Below are 13,337 nucleotides of genomic sequence, written 5' to 3'. Positions count from 1 at the left end.
CAAAAGGCACTGCAGGCTAAATATGCTGGCGACGGGGTTGCTGTGGTGGCGAAGGCAGTTGGCATCGCCGCCACAACGGCCCCGCCCAAGAGCTAGCTGCGGACATCGTAATTGTGACATCCACACATCCATTGCAATGAAATGTGCATCGCACGCATAGCAACTCTGTCACAATTCTTGCATTTATGTTGCAATTGCGATGCCATTGGAAAAATTACGATGGCCGGCGGCGTCGACGCCATAGCTACCACGCCACAGGTGCCGTTGCATGTCCCCGTTATAATTTTCCATGGACATCAAAATTGTGACCTCAAGGGAAGTAATGGGCACAGTGACCCCGTGGCCAGATGCCAACGCGACCCTGTCGCAATGTGTGGGCGGACGTTGGAATTGTGACGGGAGCTGCATGCATTGCGATGGGATTCGTGCTTAGAATGGTGAAATTATGATAGAGTGGCATCAAAATTGTGATGGCAAAGGATAGACATCGTAATTTGTGACTAAAAAATAATGACATCTACTACCGTCGCAATGGCGACACATTATCGTCGTAATTGTGACACTTAGCCATCACAAATTGATGCCAAATGTATTAGTGAGTTTACTTAGGTTAATGCATTATTTATTAATTAGTCACCGAGGAGTATGCGTACTCTTGCGAGTTGTCATGTTGACAACATAGGAGTTAGCACTCTAATTATACACATGGTGTCTACAACATCTCTATACGTGGGACACCTTGTCATACTTATCCTCTCATTGATGCATGTATAAGTACAATGGAGGATGTGTGCTTAGTTGTCATGCTTATCTCCTAGTTCTTTCTAGAACCATTCTAGATTCATCTTAGAGGCCTTTATATACAGGCACTTCTAGTGTGTATGTACACATGCTTTGAGATATTCATTCTCATATTGATCATACTCTTTTGATCTATTGTCATGCTTGTGCTTAAGTTCCTTGATCTTGGGTGATTTTTCCCTAAGGCAAATTCTTACATGATATCAGAGCTTGGGGAGACTCTCTCAACATAGTCATTCGAGACAATTCTTGCTTCAACACCTCGACCTAGATCTAGAGAATCTGTAGATATTGGGAGTGTTTACAGCCAAAGCAGACCTCGCCATTGCATCCAAAATGTCAATTTGGTGAAAATTGGCTATAAATTTTCCTATATTGGGCCAAAGTTGATCTTGAGACAAAAATTTTTGCAAATCGGCACCTGAAGGCCCCGATTTTCAAATCCAATATGATCTATTAAATCTATAAAATTATTTTTTTCAGATCTACAATTATTTTCTCTCTACAAATATTTTTTAATTTCTTGAAAAAAATTGTGCCCTTCAGGCCTATAGAGAATTTTTTTTGTACAGGCACCTGGTAGTAATACCCTAGCCCCACACAAAATATTTTGATCCATGGCATATTCCATCATTATTTTCATGGCAATTCAAATTTAGCGGGATAATTTCACTACATAGTGGGCTTAATATTTTGATCAATATAGCGACAACTTAACAACATTTCAACTAGCACATAACCAAGTCCAACGACCACAATATACCACATGGCGGTCTAGATTCTTGATGGATGCTCATTGTTTTATGTTTGGTAGGCCTTTCTTTTAATCACCGTAGAGTCCTTCCACCACCTACATGTGGGATTAAGCAACCTTTTTTGAGCACTACAAAATACACATCGTTAATGAAGATTTCATAGATCTTGGCCATTGCTACTACAACCTCCTTTCGGCCCATGCAACCTTCACCACATGAAACCATAGTCTTCCTCCACATGTATAGTGGACAATGCTAATGACACATCACAGATGGGACATGCAGCATTAGCTAACCCTGTGACAATGGAAAAGTAGCTAGAAATCACATAGGCACGTGGCCCCCCGAGACCCAGCCACACGATAGATTGCCCACCTCACCCTGATGCCAACTCAACATCCAAATCAGTAGTACCATGTTAACAGAAGTGGCACCCAATCAACATATGATAGACATGTCATCATCCATTTTTGCAAGTTGTATACAGTTGCATACCACTGACATCATCATTTGTATAGGACACGTTAGCACAATGTCACCAGAGGGGTCGAGTATGTTGACGTTAGTATTCTGCTATCTTAACATTGATGATCATCTGATCATCATCAAGAGGAAAAATAGAACTACTATGATGGTCATTTCACCATCAAATTTAACCTCATCTTTTTCTGATCCAACCCTTCTCCAAATTGATTTTTGATTTGATAGCCTAAATTTGGGAGGCCATATCTCAGTTATTCAGACTCCAAATCAGGTGCATTTTTTATTTATTTTGGCTACAATTTCCTAAAATTTTTAGTGGTATAGTTCTCTTCTAGTTTTGGTCCAAGGCATTGTCAGAAATTGCATCTTTTGGTGATTATACCTGTTCAATCTTGCATTTTGCAATTTCAGTTGCTCTGTACAAGCTCATCTAGACTTGAAATCAAGTTCTATTTTTTTTGAAAGTGTGTTATTTTTCATCTACTTTGTAGATATGCAATCAAATTATAGGGTTGTGTGGACAAATTTATCACTTTCATAAATAGGTTCTTTCTTTGCTTTGTATTGCTTCAAAATTGTTGTACATTGTAAAGTTCTAGATTTGTACTCCATAAAGAGGTTGCAAACAAAAAAATTAGAAGTCCACTAAGGTCAAAATTGGCAAGTGACCATTGTAAATGCACTACATATAAAGTGCTAAAAGCATCTTTTTTGGGGGGATTTCTTGATTCAGTGAAAAGGGGGGGTGTTCTTGGTGTTACGTTCCTCTTTTCCTGTTGTTTTCTTTCATTCTCTACATCATGAGAAATTTTAAGTTTCCAAAACTAACACCACATAACTATGCTACATGGTTCATTAAAATGTTGTGTCACTTAATGCATAATGAAGTTTCTCAATATGTAGATGACACCCTTCCTAAACTAATAGGTGATCAAATATCTGAAAGTGAAATCAATGCTTGGGAATCAACAGATAGGAAAGCCCTAGGTAATATGTATTTGGGGGTTGAAGACAAGATCATTTATCAGATCCAAAAGTCTAATACATCCAAGGAATCTTGGGATGCCCTCAAAAACCTATATGGTAAAGTGTCTGAAGAAGATGTTTACAAAATTGAAGATGAGCTTGTCTCCTTAGATCCTAAGACATTTGATTCCATACAAGATTTTATCATAAAGGTGAATGAATTAAGAACAAAGCTTGATGATTGTGGTAGTCCTATTAAAGATGACAGGTTGATCTATCTCATACATAATAAACTATCATCTGAGTACTCCACATTTGTTTCTTCTTATAACACCTCAAAGGCTACATTAGGGTTTGCCTATCAGAAAGTCACTTTTGATCGTTATGTTGAACTATTGGATGAAGAAGAACAAAAGTTGAAATCAATGGGAGTTCTCCAGTCATCTAAGTCTAAGGCATTGGTCAAAAATGACAACATCATAATCAAATCAACAAGGCAAGTCTTCCTCGAATTCCAACAAGAAGGGGGACTCTAATAAGGAGAAGAAAAAGTGTGCCTATTGCAAGAAGATGGGTCATGAAGAACATGAGTGGTATCATAAAAAGATTGATGAGTTGACAACCATTATGAAGAAACACAATGTTCCATTGCCTAATGCTTATAAGGAGAAAGGATCTTCTTTAGATTCAAAGGGAAAAGGGAAAGCACTCATGGAAAATTCAAGTTCTTCAGCAAAATGGATTCTTGACTCAGGTGCCTCATATTATATGAGTTCTTCAAAAGGAGATTTTTCTTCATTGAAGTAGTCTAAGGTAGCACACATCTTTGTAGGAGATGATACAAAAATGGAAGTTCAAGGGAAAGGAAATGTGGAGATGGAAAATGGAGAGTTCCAAGAAGTTCTCTATGTTCCTAACCTAAGTTCTAATCTCCTCTCAATTTACCAAATCACTCACCTTGGAGATGGCCATAAAGTTGAGTTCCTTCTTGACTCGATAATGGTGTATAGTCTAAAAGATGATTAAGTGGTTGCAGTGGGGAAAGTTAATCATGACACACAGTTGTATTATTTCTCCCACTTTGTGCCCAAGTCTCCTTCCTAATCCTTGTTGACTCAATCCAATTCACAAATCAAATTATGGCATGAGCGGTATGGACATCTTATCTTCTGCCATCTTCAATAACTTTTCTTAAAGAATATGGTCAAATGTATACACAAAATCAACTTTTCCCAAGGTGAATTTTCAACATGTTTAGTAGATATACATCTAAAGGAGAAGTTAGCAAAAGGGAAGTCTTCAAGAGCACTAGTTGTTCTTTAGTTGTTTCACATGGTACTAGCAAGTTCTTTTGTAGTGACATCAGTCAACCAAGGTTGCTACATACTTACTTTCATTGATGACTTTTTGTGCCACAGATGGGTGTACTTTCCTCATCACAAGAATGAAGTGTTGGATAAGTTTCTAGCCTTCAAGACTCATGTTGAAAAACAATCAAGGAAAGCCATCAAAGTTCTTAGGATGGACAATGAAAGAAAATATGTGAACAAAAGACTTAAAGAATTTTGCAAACTTGAGGGTATTGATCTTTAGAATCAACCAGCATTTGATTTTCTCAAGAAAAATGTTGTAGCATTGAGGATACGAACTCTTAAGTCCATGGCAAGTTGCATTATACAAGCCAAGTCTCTTGATCCACCACTTGAAGTCAAAGCAATCAACAATGCCAATCATATACTTAACAGGTCTCCTTATAATTCCTTAGATGGAAAGACCTCTTTTGAGGCATGGTGTGGTAGAAAACTAGTTGTGACACACTTTAGAGTCTTCGATTGTCCAGCATGGGAAAACATATCTTCCAGGGGATGCAAGGCACCACCACCTTGGCATTGTACTTTCATCGGATATGAAGACAGTGTTAAGGCATATAGACTGATGGATTTTGAGACACATGAGATTTTCATAGAGAGGGATGTACACTTTGAGAAAAGTTCACCAAGCTTATCCTCTATTCCTCTCTACACTTCATACATTATGGAAACTGATAGTGACACTAGTGATAGTACTTTAACATTTTCAAATACATGGGGTTCTATCGATAGTTGCAACAAGAGGTCACAACATTAGCATATTCCACATGCATATATTCCCACAGTGATAGGTCCAGCACAATAGGGTACACCTAGTCTTCTAGCTCTAGCATCAGTGGATGACTTCTTAACAAACATTTTAGGTTTGTTTATGGAGTCACACAGTAGATTTGGGAGAGAGCATTGATGATATACATCTTATCTTTGATGAAGAAGATACTTCTTCAATTGTTGCAAGGGCTCACTCTGACCCTCATGTTCATTTTCTACATGACTAGTCTTCACAAGTTGATGTGACTATGGATCATTATGTACAATAGTTGTAGGATTTATCATTTGAGGAGACACTTGGTTCTTTGGGATAGGTTCTTCATCCATCCTTGTTAGATCTGCACTCATTCTTTTTACTAGTGTTGGAAGGAGTGACCATCAACATCGACACAGGGACAATTGAGCACGTTTTAGAGACCACATTTATCTATGAGATTCTTTTCACACACAAGGTGATGTAGAGCCACACCTTGGAAAACTCATGATTTAGTAATGAGATGTACCTGCATCATACTCTCGGGGATAGAAAAATTCAAGTCCCATTGAATTGCTGCAATCTTTTTCCGGAGTTTCCAATTTTATGTAAGCAATAATGTCACCATAAGAATGATGGAATTGATGCCGCTTGCCAGAACATTCTGATTCCAAACTATAGAATGAATACCTTCCATGGTACCTGTGTCAAATCTTGGAACAAATATATTTAACAGCCTCGTATCACCTGCATAAAAATACCAAATTATCATACCAACATCTGCTTCTCGTTTGTATATCTCTAGAGCATCATAATGATCAACAAATACTTCATTCTTGTCATCAATAGTCTTCTCTTCAGCATCTGATCTTTGCACTACATCTTTTCCTTTTTGATCATTTGTGTCAACATCTCCATCATCTGGGAAAATATTGTTTGCAACCACACCTGTCACCAACTCTTCTTCATCTGCAAGAACCTTTTCCTCACAAGGTTGAACAACAACCTCCTATTGTTCACTCTTAGTCTCTACATCAACATTCACCTACAGTCTATGCCCTTCTAATGGATTGCTTTCCTCTTCTTGATCTAACTCTTCATCCTCTACCTATGTGCTTTGAATCACTTCTTCCTTCTTATCCTCGGCCTCCAAAATCTTTTTCATAGGAGTACCTTCCAGCACTGTACTCTTCTCTATTTTCAAAGGACATGTTACCGTTCCAACCACAGATTTTTTGCATTCAAATCCAATAGGGCTTGTCTTGTTACTGCTCTCATCAAGAGATACTTGCTGCACTTCTTGCTGTTGCACTTTGTGTTCTTGCTGCACTTCTTTCAACTTAGCTTTATTCTCTTTCAACTTAGCGTCATTCTCCTCAAGTCTCCTTCTCAAATTGTTTATCTCCTCTTCTATATTGCTTAGCTCTTTTCTTTTTTTTCTCCTTTCTTCTTTCTCTCTTTTCTTCTTTTCCTCTATCTCCTTCTATTTAGAATCCTTTAAGTTGCTTCCCCCTTTTCTGGATAGCCATAACTTTCTGAATCTTCTTGTAAATTCACTTCTTGTGCCAGGTGTATTCTCTTTTTGCCATGAGTACTAGAGCTTGCTTTTGCTGGACATTTGTGTGCCATATGACCTTCCTAATTACAATTGTAGCATCTTATTGGTCCATTCGTCCTTCCTGGTGATCTTTCTCTAAAATTTGGCCTTCTACCTCTGAAAGTTCCTCTGAAATTATCAAACTCGTTACCTTCATTATGCAACTCTGTTTGTGGTTGAAAATTTGGACTTCTTCCTGTAAATGTACCTCTTCCTCTAAATGGTTACCTTCCTCTGCCTCTGTTGTTATTTTCTTGTCTCCTTTTGATTTTCTCTTCCACCTTCAAAGCTAGCTAATAGCATTTAGCTACAGTGTTAGGACTCAGCAACTGCAACTCTTCTTGTATGTTCATCCTCAAACCATTTAGGTATCTTGCTACCTTGATACTCTCGGGTTCTACAAATTTTGACCTTAGACTTAACTTTTGAAATTCTTTTGTATAAGTACAGACATCCATATCCCTTTGTCTGAGATTCTGCCTTTTCTGATGCAACTATACCTCATAGTCTTCAGGGAGATATGTCTCTCTTATCATTGACACCATCTTCTTCCACGAACAAATCTTTCTCTTATCCTCCTTTATCCTTTCTTCCTGTACAAAATTCCACCATGTAAGGGCTGCTCCCTTCATTTTGGACTTAGCCAATTTAACTTGCTATGATTTTGAAACTTTCTCACATTCAAAATGATTCTCTAAGACTTCAATCCATTCCAACACTAATTCAGCGTCCATCTTTCCTGTAAAAATAGGTAACTCAACGGGTTTTCCTCCCAAAGCCTTTAAAGCTTTAAAAAATGGCTTCTCATTCTGGGATATTCTATCTTCTTCACTGTCAGGTACGTCTTCCTCTTCTTCCATTTCTTCTTTCATTTCTTTCTTCTCAACTACATTCTGCATATATTCCAACTTACTGGCTAGTTCTGCCACTATCCCCTTCAACTCTCTATTCTCTTTCTAGATAAGTTCTTCTTGCTCCTTGACTTTCTTCACTAACTCTGCATTGGTCACCATCTTTCTTGACCCTATTGAGGAATCTTGATCAAGGGCGTTCAACATATAACTTCACAACCTGCAACTCTCAAGCTCTGATACCAAAAATGATGCAGAGCCACACCTTGGAAAACTCAGGAGGAATCAGTCACTCAACTGAGTTGCTTCAAGGGGCACGTACATCATTCAGGATCGAATTAAAACCAAACTCCAGAGAACCAAAGAAGTTCTAATCCATCAGTGACTCCCTCTGTAAAACCTTACCAGCACTAAACTCTCATTTTCAATTGCATGTCGGGCATCACAAGCCAATTCTCTCCCTTGTACCAGCATTTATGAGGAGACTATCATTACTTCCACTGATCAGGCTCCTTTCGCTCTCATTACTTACCAAATATCATGCATGATAGTTTTTTGTCATCAGGTCTCTACCAAAATGGATGACCCCATTCTTCCTCCGTGTCTGAATCATTTTTTACATAAAAGATTGGCTTTTTAATAACCAAAGTCTGACTGGCCTTGTTGTCTAGTAGTAATAAAAATGTTTTCTTTTCCATCTAAGAATAGGAATCTGAAAGACATTTTACCATCAATACCATGCAACAATCATGGATATTCTTGTAACTGCTAAGAATAGGAATCATCAATACCATGTAGCAATCATGGATATTCTTGTAACTGCTAAGAATAAGATTGGCTTTTTAAAGAAAACCGACTTTCCTCCAAATAGAAGGAATATGAAACGGTTTCTTTTATTCCATAGCCATTTTTTCATCATTATGAACACTCTTAAAATTGCCACCAACTTTTTGATGAGATTCTTTTAATTATTGACCACATGGCATTTCTATTACTAATTTTATCCTTTCTAAAACTGACACTAACATCATTAACCCTTTCCTCTAACTCTCTAACATATCCGACTAAAAACTATAACATTTATTTAATAAAACACCTAATTCTATCCACTAAGACATAATCCTAAATTATTAAAATTAACCATTTAAAATATATGGAGAATCTTGGACCTTTGAAATGATTTAGTAATGAGATGCGCCTGCATCACAAGGGAAGCATCTCACTTGTACTTCTACCATTGTTTCTTCCAAAGGGGAGGAACATTATTCAACACTCATGGACTATCTTCTACATCGGAGCAGCTATCATTGATCAACACTCTTCTTTTGGGGAGGAGGGGGAGACTACCTTGTTTCTCTTCTTCTTCTCTTTTATGGGGGGTATTTTTTCCTCTTATGGGGTTTTTTTCCTTCTCATTCTTCATTATTGTATATACTTGATGTATGTCATAATGGGGAGGTCTTGATTACTCCATCCATCCATGCATCTTATCTTTTCATCTCTCTTTTTGGGGGAGGTTTTTTCCCATGAGATTTTCCCTCTTTCTCCACTTTATGAGAAATTTCATTTCATTATGTTCATGGGTACCTAACATGGCCTAGTAGTCATGACCCATTATGCATTTCATCCTAGCTTTTGTAAGCTTAAGTGTATTCCCCTAAGTTACACTTAAGGGGGGGTGTTGGTGTAAATAAGTATTTATTATTTACACTTTACTTAAGTTTACTTAGGTTAATGCATTATTTATTAGTTAGTCACCTAGGAGTATGTGTACTCTTGTGAATTGTCATATTAACAACATCGAAGTTAGTACTCTAATTATGCACATGGTGTCTACAATATAGGAGTTAACATTTTATTTGAGCAAATGGTGTCTACAACATCTCTATACATGGGACACTTTGTCATACTTATCCTCTCACTGATGCATGTATATTCATGCAAAATGGAGGAAGTGTGCTTAGTTGTCATGCTTATCTCCTAGTTCTTTCTAGAACCATTCTATATGCATCTTAGAGGTCTTTATATATAGGCACTCCTAGTGTGTATGTACATGTGCTTTGAGATATTCATTCGTATATTGATCATACTCTTTTGGTCTACTATTGTGCTTGTGCTTGAATTCCTTGATCTTGGGTGATTTTTCCCTAAGGAAAATTCTTATAGTCCTTTTTCTTTCCTGTTTATGTAAAACTATAGGTTCCAAGTTCTTGTAAAACTTGGTCTTTTTATATGGTTTGAACTCTTGGTTTTAGTTTCCTGTAAAACCTAGTTTACTTCTTTTTGAACTTTGGGTTTTAGGTCCTTGTAAAACCTAGTATTGCTTTAAATTTTTATCTTTAGTTGTTTGTAAAGGGTTTTAGGTCCCTTAAAAACTTGCTTTTACCATAATCTAAAACATACCCAAGACACGTAGCATCATGAAATGTCACTACTACAATGAAGAACTAGACTCAAGTAGATGAATTGTTCAAAATGATAAAGAAGTACAAATAATTGTTTCAAAAATTAGAGATTGAAAATGAAGCATGGAAATAAAAAGATATTAAGTTGGAGGGAGGGAAATGCAAAGGCTTTAATTTTGAAACTATAGTCCACAATTAGGGATAAAGAGATATGGATATAATGGAGGATGTAAGTTTCTAGCACAATAAAGCACATGAATTGGATAACATACTTATGAAAAGATGTGATCAATTGGATGACTTGGAAATTGCAATTGTTGAAAACATATGTCACAAGTTAATGAAGGTGGTGAACAAATATTGTGTCCTTTACTCAGGCACTTTTGAATCTATACGAGAGAATGAGAGATGAAAGCTCAACATTAAAGAATACTTGAAGACAAATGATGCTCTAAATTCAGGGTGTGAATGGTTTGGACATGACATCTTGAAACAACATGTAGACTGGGCTAAGAAGTTATACTTTGATATGATGAAACTAGAGTGTGATGTTACACATATATTGCCCAGCATCCTCGAAGATGGTTTTCCAATGCTAGTATAGAAATGGAGATCATTGTTTGCTGACATCTTCTTGGATGATCTCTTTGCATTGAAGACCACAAATGACATGGCTGATCATGTGTCGATATTAACTAATAGAATGGCCCAACAGGATTTTCAATAGAAGTGTAAAACAAAATATGTGTACATTTACAAGCATGACAACTATGCCAAACATTTGTGTAATGTATCTAAATTCTTAGTAGCTTGAAGGGGCAGTAATGATACTTTTTTGCAATATATGTAAAGATTTTTGACATTATGTCTTTTCTATTATTAGAGAAACAAAAAGGGAACACGTCCCATTGTCAACCATGTATATAGAAGTTGCATACAAAAAATGTATTTACAAATTAAAAGTCTACTTATGAATTTAGTATACTTCCTACTTATTGCTAAGGATCAGTTGCTCAATTTCAATACAAAAGTAACAGATACCAATTTCATAGAAAACACATACCAATTTCATAACAAACAAATACTTCATTTGATATTTGCTACATCCATTCATCAGATTTCTTGCATTACATAGTGTATGAAACAAAATAAGCAGCAATGCACCTTAGTTGAATAAATTTCAGATCATATGACATTACAATTGAAAGTCATCTAATATGAAAGATTTACTTATGTTGCCAAGTTTTTGTCTTCCCATTTAAAAGCTTGAGTTTGTTGATTAAAGTGAGTGTCTTTCTGAGAGAAGTAGCAAGGAAGACAAACTATTAACCAACAACTTAATAAGAAAAAGCTTCAATCCATCCATGACATTTATTGCATTTAGTCCTTGCAAAATAAGAGCAACAATGTGTATATAACAATGGCATTTCATTAACATATTGATGAGTAAAGTAGATCCATAATAATTTATAAACATCAATAGTGTATAAAATATATTTTAGATATCAATTATCAATGCACCAAATGTCAAATGTAAGTGCCAATGGTCTCCTTTTTTTCAACAAAAAAATTGTCAAATGTAAGTGCCAATTCTCAATAGTCAGATGTGGCTCAAAATATTCAATTACATATGTGCATCTAACCATGTTTTTATGCACCTTCACATCCACATGTTGAAGACAGAGTGGAAGTTGGTTGCTTCCCTCTATTAGAAGGAAAACTAGCCATGTAAATGTAGTTTTCCTTTCACCCTTCACTATGACCTCTGAAGACATCTAACATGTCCTCATATGTACAGGTTGAGTTAAAGAACATCTTCTTGTTCACAACAAGTGAATCCTCTAGATTGTGATTGACTAGCTATCATTCATGCAATTGAAGATAGTACTCCATATTTTTATCCTTAACCTCTATAAGAAACATGTCAAGCTCTCTTTTTTTCATCTCCAATTCAGCATTCTACAACTTTGGACACTTATTATTTTCTTCACATGCAACCAAATTATTTGACAACAAAGATATATGTGTCTCTTGAAGCTGACTGTGTTTCTCTTGAAGTTAGCTATTGAAGTTGTCATCCAGGGTAGGATCATCTAACCCTACATTGTCATGACTATTGCCTCTCCCCATAACACCACCAGTATCTGATACACCCAATGGAGGTACTTTATTTGAACTCTACCCTTGCCTCTCAGTTGATGAGTCATTTATCTTTCTACACTTCCTAGCAGTTGTAGATTTTGACAATCCTATAGTTGTAGTCATGAGGATATTAGATGGGATTGATCAAAAGCTTCATTTATATGGACATCTTTGCAACTACCCATGATTGCATCAATATATAAGAACTATGCTTACATTCCAATAATGAAGTTTAATTAGAAAAATTCCTTAGAAATAAAATAAAATTTTCATTTTGCAAACATTGTGAATAGAAAAGGTGCCAAAAAAAGCATAATACATCCAGTCAATATTGTTTAGTGGAAGTAGGAGTATCCACTTAATACAGTGATAAGATCAAATCATCTCTAATTTATTAAAACATCCATCAAATTGAAGAAAAGTATTCAACAATTTATGATAAAAGTTACTGTACATTTGAAATAAACATTGGATGTATTATAAATTGAAATAATACTCTATAAAAATAGTTGATCCTATTTAGTCATCACCAATAGACTAAACACAACTAAAAGGGCAATAATTATTACTAAAGTAGAATCACACCATAGAACAACCACAATATGATAACAACTAATTATGACAAATATGCTAGACAAATTTAAATTTCCCTTGTTGTACATTAATAATGAAGCACAACAAATCAACATGCATAAATAAAAAAGAATAGTTTGAATGGTCCAACTGAACTAGAAATAAGGACTTAAAATAATAGAGAGTTAAACAAATATAAAGGAAACAATTGCACATTTGGAATAAGCATCAATGCCAATTTTGTTAAAGAAGGACAAATTTTGACCAATGGCATCAACAATGCTTAGTAACCCTACAAAGAACATTGTGTACACTATTCAATGAAAAAATCGAAGACCATTGCTAGCTACAATGGCATATAAAGAAATCCCTAATGTTTTGATGTTGGTTTACCCCTCCTCTGCCATTTTTTTGGGGGCAACACAAAAAATTCTTCCATAAAATATACAACGCCTCATGGGTCCTTGTACACCATTGGAGGAGTGATACCTAACATGTGAATTATGAGGCTAGATCTTTTAGGGGTAGGAAGGGGATCCCTGGATTCTTTGGCCACCTTTGATGTGTCCTACTCTTTACCCTAATGTTATGCACACAAGTTGGATGAGTGTAGCCTCCAAATAAATGACATCAATATATGTAGACATCA

The 13,337-nt window shown here is 36.1% G+C and overlaps 1 pseudogene; it reads left to right on the top strand.

The window, feature by feature from the left end:
• The first annotated feature begins 219 nt into the window (after positions 1–219).
• The window catches only part of LOC149579870 (ABC transporter G family member 11-like), an 87,447-nt pseudogene continuing 74,329 nt past the window's right edge, over positions 220–13,337 (top strand).

This window comes from Cupressus sempervirens, chromosome 1, assembly GCF_028749045.1.
Source record: "Cupressus sempervirens isolate cs-2001-9-10 chromosome 1, ASM2874904v1, whole genome shotgun sequence".
NCBI classification, from domain to species: domain Eukaryota; kingdom Viridiplantae; phylum Streptophyta; class Pinopsida; order Cupressales; family Cupressaceae; genus Cupressus; species Cupressus sempervirens.
Note: the sequence above shows the minus strand (reverse complement) of the source record. Positions and strands in the feature narration are given on the sequence as shown.